The 7,512-nt window shown below is 38.7% G+C and overlaps 1 protein-coding gene across 2 annotated transcripts in view; it reads left to right on the top strand.

Annotated features, from left to right (window-relative positions):
- Positions 1-439: 439 nt before the first annotated feature.
- The window catches only part of LOC144522299 (tumor protein p53-inducible protein 11-like), a 43,451-nt gene continuing 36,378 nt past the window's right edge, over positions 440-7,512 (top strand). The window contains exon 1 of one of the 2 annotated variants that reach the window (XM_078257256.1): positions 440-553. The gene's annotated coding sequence lies outside the window, so the exon portion shown is untranslated. The remainder of the gene's footprint in view (positions 554-7,512) is intronic. The other variant, XM_078257257.1, reaches the window with a different exon arrangement.

Genomic DNA, 7,512 nt, shown 5'->3' with positions numbered 1-7,512 from the left:
TGTAACAAATATTGTATGATGTAGGCCTACTTTTATGGATAAAGCTAGCTGAATACAAAGGAGTAGAAATAGCCCCCCCATTTACCAGCTGCAACATAAGTGTGATGTACACATTCATTCAGCAATGATTACAATCCAGTGATATAGCCTAAATTATTCTGAAATTGGCCATTGTACTTTTGGTACTTTAAGTATATTTTGATGCCTGTGGTATATTGCTTCTTTTACTTAATTAAAATATCTGAGTTCTTCCATAACTGCCTGTGAATCTAGGCATTTTTGTTTTGAAACTAGCATTTCACTCTAGACCACATTTCCGCTCTACTGCTAGCTAGTTCATGTATTACGGTAGAGAGAATCCAAATGTGCGCTTTGGTGTGAGCGCAGGTTATTACGGTAATATCCAGCTCCTGTGGATTGTTTGCTGCTCCGGGGTTTGTGAAAGCACGGAGCGCTGTGATGAGCCTGCACACTATCTAAACTGCTTCCTCACTGTATCAACGGCTAACGTTACTCTCTGAAGCAAAATCTGGAGACCTCTCCGCTTCCCGCTGTAAGTTACACACATATTCTGTGCTTTTAATATCTTTCCTATTGTCACACGAACTACACTTTTACTTTAACATGCTTGAAGCTTTGTTTTTGTTCTGTCAATTATGTGAATGTTTGGTAACGTTAAAAGCTGAGGGTGCGTTGTTAAGCGTGGTGTCAAATAGCCTAAGCCGGGTTTTTTTAACCTTCGTATCAACATCATGTAACGTGACGGAAACCGCTTATCTGTTAACTGTTTTTTGTTTGTTTGTTTTTATCGTTTAGCTTCATAACTGTATTAACAACTGAGCTGCTAGACCCCATTCTGTTAGTTAGTTATTAGCAGCCAAATAACGTTATATAAATAACTACTAACGTTACCCCGATTGTTCAAAATGACAGAGCTGAGCTTTGTCATTTTTAATTATTTCATTAATGCATTCTAGCCCGATTGGAACAGCACTTACAATTATTTCATGAAAAAAAGCCATATACAGATGTGTTTATTACAAGGAAGTGGGAGACATAGCCTACACAGTAGTGTGCTGTAATGTTTATATACAAATGAAAAGAGTTTGCGTCAGTGTACACAGTTCAAATACTTTCCTCCTGAAATTGTAATTGAGATTAAGTGCATGATCAAATGAGACTGACTGCAAAGGCAATGAACTGCTCTTCTTTCTTGGGAGACATAGATCATTCAGTGTAAAAGTTAGCTTAACACCTAACTGTTCAGGTTTGTGTTTGGTGTGTCAAGACATGTCCTTAGTGCAGTTCAGCAATGCTGCAGCACTGTCATGTCGTCAGTGTTGTGAACGGAGCTTTATCTTTCTGTTGAGCAGTCTGCAGGGAAAGTCTCAGTCCTATTCCCTATGATGATTCTTCATTGGATGACTGAAATATAAGCTTAATTTATTTTCAAACCTCCAACTATTGAATTTTTTAAAGTGTTTTAGAATAGGACAAATAATAATAACAGTTGTATTTTTCCTTCATAATAACACAGCTGCTTAATGCCCACCTTTGTAATGCGTCAGGCATTTAAACACACAACAAAATCTAACCCAAGATGCTGGCTTGGAGCAAACAGAAGCCCATAACATGCGGGATGTGACATGGTGGCTATTATATTCCTTTTATCTCAAAATAAAAAAAATAAAAACTTGATGTTTGACAGATGAGTGATATTATCCGGCAAATAAGCAAGTCTTTTAACTTGCTTATTTGGTTTGTCTTTTTCGTGAATCAAACTTAAAGTCTTATTCCCATGACAGCAGTCGCACTGTTTTTCTCTAATCGCCTTGTGATCAAGAATCAACATGTTGGCTCTGTGGGCGGGCAGGGGATTCTAATTGGCTGAGGAAATAGGAAAGATGAAACAGGGCTTCCTTCTCTGTTCTTTGTGCCCACTGTGACAAAGTTCAGCTTTGTGAAAAATGAATAAAATTAATGTGGAGTGGGCAGCAGTGGAAGTCTGTTGAATGTTACTTACTGTGTCTGTGCTGATGTAGCCATCAGCAATGCGTCTGCCTGAGGTAAGGGTTCAACAGCATCTCTGTTCTTTATTTCTTTTTTTAGATTTTATTTATGACATTTTTCCTTTTTACAACACAAAACAAACAGACATGATGGAATAAGACAAAAAACTTTTCACAGAAAAAGTTCACATATGCACATATCTGTAAAATTAGTGAAATGTCCACAAGTGGATTGAGAGTCAGAAATATAGTCCATGGAGCCAAGACCAAGTGAGGTGGAGGGCAGCCCAAGACGAAGCCTGGAAAACTAAAAATCCTAGCAGATTAAAATATAATGCAGTGAAAATTAAATGTACAGTACAATAGAGTCAAATACAATTAGTTCCCAGGTTAACACCTCTCTCTCCTAATATGTTCAATAAAGGCCCCCCAGATCTTAAGAAACTTAGGTTTGGCATTGGAGAGAGTATACCGAATTTCTTTAAGGTATAGGCAAGAAACCATGTCATTTAGCCATTTTTAAAGCAAGGAGGAGAAACTCATTTCCACTCTCTCAGGATGACTCTTTTTGCTATGACCATACCAAACATGAGGGCTTGTTGTAATGCGGGGGGAAGTGTCAAAGAGTAGAGGGAGCAACTCGATGTGACAAAGAGACTGTCAGGGATTAGCTGCCTGCTGTATACAGTATGTTAAACTCTTGAGCATGGGGCAAAACCAGAAAAGATGACCTAGGTAGCAGGTAGCAAAGCCAGAAAGAAATATTCTGTTCAGTTTATCTTTTTAACAAAAGCAAACAAGCAATTAGATATTGTCACTGTCAACATTGTGGCACTCTACTTACTGAATGCAGTAGTGGCTCTGGTAAATGGGTCAGATCTGGCCTGATGATGACCTTTTTAGACTTTTTTTTCTTTTTCCATGAGTGATTGTTGTGACTGCACGATATTGTCCCCTCAGCCAACCTTTAAATGCTTTTCTTTTGTTGCAAGTTTTTCTCACTAATGGCTCTCAGCACGGCTCTCTGTGTCACCTAGAGGTGGTACAAATTAGGTGCGTTCAAAACCGTTCCCCATCACAGAAATATTGCACTATATAGTGTGTTTACCTTTTTGTAGTGGTGTTTGAATTCTCAGCAGTTAATTTCATTCACTATATAGTCCACTATGAAATACATATCGTGTTTTCCCGGAGGAGGAGAAGAAGCAGAAGAACTTGTTTGGTCATTCCCCATATAGTTCACTATTTTTTATTTTTTTTAATAAACACTGTAGGGAATAGTGAGTGATGACACGATCAAATAGCAACCAGCTCAGAGGCGCGCACACTTTATAAATGCAGAAAACATGTAGGCAGCGTGGAAGCACTGTCAAAAAACAGCAATATTTAACGATTCTGATCTTAGGTACTTGTCTGCTCAAGCACTGGCAGCGAGACTGTTTAGCACTGCATCTCAACACACACCCTCTTAGCTATCTCTTTCCTCTCGCTTTTCCCTCACACAGCAGCACTGGTACGCTAAGGGCCTTTTTACAGTCACCACAGCTGACCAGCCACGCGCCAGTGTCACGTCATAATGACGTAGATTTTGCTGGCGCTCCAGGATTTAAAGTGCGCGAACAGCGGTCGTGCACCACTCTATTTTTTTCAGCGGCGCACGACAAAGCGGAAACAGGAAGCATGGACGAGTTTGAGGTTAACCGAATGCCAGGACTCTCACAGTGACTGCAAGTCTCTCTTGTAAACTTACTGGGTTAAGATGAGTTCTTTTATGGTAAATGAAAGGCTTGATCCGACGAAGTAGGTCATCGAATCAAATGGAAACATTGACGTCAATGCTGCTGCTAGTTCTGCCGTTGTTTATCTTTTTCTTCTTCTTCTAGTCCGTAGAAATAGCAAAGTCGGTAGCCTTTCCTCAGTTGCGACACCTCTGTTCAGGAGAAGACTGCAACTAGTGTCGCGACCACCACGCGCGAGTATAAATAGTTCCGGCGCTCCCATGACGTCACACTGGCGCGAGACAGGTCGGCTGCGGCGAGTATACCGCACGTTTAAGTCACTCTCACTCCAACAGCGTTACCGCTCGCTCTGCTTGCATGACACTGACATCATCAGTCTCAGTCAACACACCTGCCATTCTCGCTCTCTCTACGCTACTCTCGTAAGAGGAACCGACTTTCATGTGAGAAAGCAGAGAAGCTACTTTTCATAAAGAAGAACCTGCCACTTTTCCTGAAGAAGTAGGCTAAGTAGTCTTATGTCTAGGACGATTATTCATTTGTTTTGGGTCCATCCACTTTTTTGCACTCTTTTCAATGCACTTTTTGTTGTAGGCGTACAGAGTACATTACATTTTTTCAGCAGTCAGTTAAAGGCCTATACTATTCAAGAAGAGGGGCTCAAAGATTTTTACTTTTACTAATTTATTTATTTTAAGTCATAATGTGCTTTGTTTGAATAATGTATTCTGGAATGTTAAAAAAAAAAGTTCAGTGTTAAATAAATATTTTTAAATTGTAGTTTTGTAATTGTTTTTTTCTTTGGAACAAAAACGGGAAAAACTGCACTCGGACAATTTTTTTCATTTGATTTGGCTTCGGCCAAGAATTTTCATTTCAGTGCATCCCTAATTTTCACTGCAGAGTTACCGTTGGTGGAAATATAACTATTTACCAGAAAACCGAGAGAAAAATAATAATAATTTCTTATGCAAGTTTTGAATGTGATGTGATGACAAGACAAAAGAGACCAGAAACCAGAGTAGCAACATAAATTGCAAATAAAACATCCTTATGTTTTTTTTTTTTTAACAAAGGTAGCCAACTTATAAGCATTAAAATGAAACGCGTGTTGTGTCCCAGTGCACTCCACCAGACCAAAGAGTTAATCTGGTCTCGATGGAGCTGGGCTGTAAAATTATCCTTGGAGAGTTTAGCAGTATTATATGGAGATCGTTTTGTGTCTCTGTGTATTTTTTGTGTAAAAGCACTGAGGGAGGCAGCATCACCGAATACAGCCCTGGGCAGTCCCACAGGTCCTTCACACACTCTTGGCATGCTGCATGCTGGGTAGCCAAAGCAGATGGTGACCCCTTTCTTGTTTTAACCCCTCAGTGATTAATTAATGCTTCTGTTCACAAAACAGTCCACTAATTACACAACAACTGTGTACTGTGTGTACTGTCATTTTTAGTTTATAAGTGTGTTATTATTAAGGGTATTATTTATACTGACTTAGGCAGACAGATCAGATACAGTAGCACAAAGTGATTTCTCTCTAAATCTTTCTCTGTAAAGGATATTTGCCTCAAGACTTAGTTTTTTTATTACAATATTTTTTTTTTTTTAAATGTATTCTTAAAAAAGCAACAGACATGATTTACAAAATGGTGGTTAGCTATATTTAGTTTCATCTTTCTGCACTGACTTCTGGTCTGTCTCTAGGGACTAATGTGTACCAGCAATATATTTCTGCCAATAAGCATGGCTTTCTCCCTGGCATCTTTGCTTTTAATTTCCTACTGCCTGGTGTGACAGTGGGTTTGCCACAGGCTTTAATAATGAGACTACAGCAGATGTGCCTCTGTTTATTTCCAGTGGACATGATTAGAGAAGCTAAGACCATATGTTGCTTTTCAGACTTTGCCATTTTATGGCGGTGATAGGCTACCCAACTCATTGATTACATCCAGGGAAAACAGAAGAGCAATTCCGTTGTTGAGTGGTGTCACACACTGGACAATTTTACGTATTTGGCAAGCCATATACCTCAGATGTTTCCAGCTGTCTGCATAAAATAAAAATCTTATTTTGGATTTATTATCTTTGATAATAAGTGGTACAACATGGTGCTATATTCTGTTTGACTTGCTTGCATCTTCTTTTGTTTGCTAAAAAAAAATCTGTGGAATTTATGGGAATACTTTGGTCTTTGTAACTTGCTAAAGACTTTTTAAATAAAAAAAGAAGACACCTTTTTTACGTTAAAACATATGCTATAATTTACAATTGACAAGTATTTATAGGACCTTTTAGAGGACATTTGGAAGAGCGGAGCAGTGGCAGCAGCAGCATCATCTTCTTCAACTGAGTTAGGGGCAAAGGACAAATTCCACATCTAATAGTATCTGTATTCAGTAAGTAAAAGTTTTGTTTTTGGTTCACTTCACTGATTTATAATTGTTTAGTAATTGGTATGTCTGTGGCAAATGGCCTGCAGTCACCCAAAATGAGGACTATACCAGGCTGTGCTGGTCAGCTGTCCAGAGAGCTATGCTATTGAGACTGGTTGTTTGGAGTCTGTATGTATGTATTCATGCTCACAGTGGAGCATTGTGGTTGTTTGGGCTGCTTATGTGTGCATGCGCTTTGAGTTTTTTTAATATGGTTTTTACATTTCTCCCTTGGCAGTTGGACAAAGTCACCTCTCAGTTCTCCTCAGCAGCACTCGTACATCACGTCTAACATTGTTTAACACTTGCATAGTATGTCTGGTTCGCTGACCTCCTGGCAACCTTTTATTGGAAGGACTCAACTGTTACAGTATGATAAAAGAAATGGAAATATTTCAGCTGCTAAATGTCAAGAGTTGAGACGGCAGCTTTATCCATCCATAGGTTCAACTTATCTCCTCAGAGCAGGTTGCTTAATCCTTATCCTACAGACGTCTTTTCATTCACTCACTGGTTCCAGTAGCAGTTCATCACTTAACTGACAACTGTTGCTATTGTACTATCTGCATTATTGATCACTTAATGTGCCGGGTTCATCTAGAGGTTTCTTGAACTTGAAGCTTTAGTGTGTAACTTTTTTATATTAATGAACATCCCTTACATTCAAGCCATTGCCAAGTGAGTTGATACAAAGCTAATTAAGACTATCAGCTTCACAAAACTCTCTCTGTATTTCTCAGTATGGCTATGTTTAGAAAATCCATCATGTTTTTTTAATCCTCCGTGACCTCCGTGGCTACAAGCAACTACGTGGAGCAGGTGTGGGGGTGGTGCGTGATTATGGAAGGCTTGTGTCATGTGGAATTGCTGACAGTGTTGTTGTCGTTACTTAGGTTTCCTCATGGGGGAGACAGAAACTACGCACTAAAATTAAGCACTTTAAGTATTTCTGCTGTAATTGTAATAGAAAACTACGGATTTGGGTAATGGCTTACGGTATATTTTGAAAACATTGATTATTTAAGTAATATAGAGCTGCAACTAATTATTTTCAATGAATATCTTGATTTTTTTTTTTTTCTTTTTTTTTTTTTTCCTTCGAATAATCGTTCTAGTCTAGTCGGTCTAGTTAAAGTTAGAAAATAGTGAAAAATGTCTTACGCTATTTTTCCAGAGCTGAAGTTGACATATTCACATTGCATCTTTTGGCAGTCCAACAGTCCAAAACCCAAATATAATAAATCTGCCATTCAAAGCCCTATTCGCACGGGACTAGTATTACATGGAGACCTCTAGTAATTTGTAATAATAACAGAGGTCGTCTGTGATTTT

The sequence above is a fragment of the Sander vitreus genome, chromosome 8, assembly GCF_031162955.1.
Source record: "Sander vitreus isolate 19-12246 chromosome 8, sanVit1, whole genome shotgun sequence".
NCBI classification, from domain to species: Eukaryota; Metazoa; Chordata; class Actinopteri; order Perciformes; family Percidae; genus Sander; species Sander vitreus.
The sequence above is the reverse complement of the archived record's forward strand: the minus strand, read 5'-3'. Positions and strand labels throughout refer to the sequence as shown.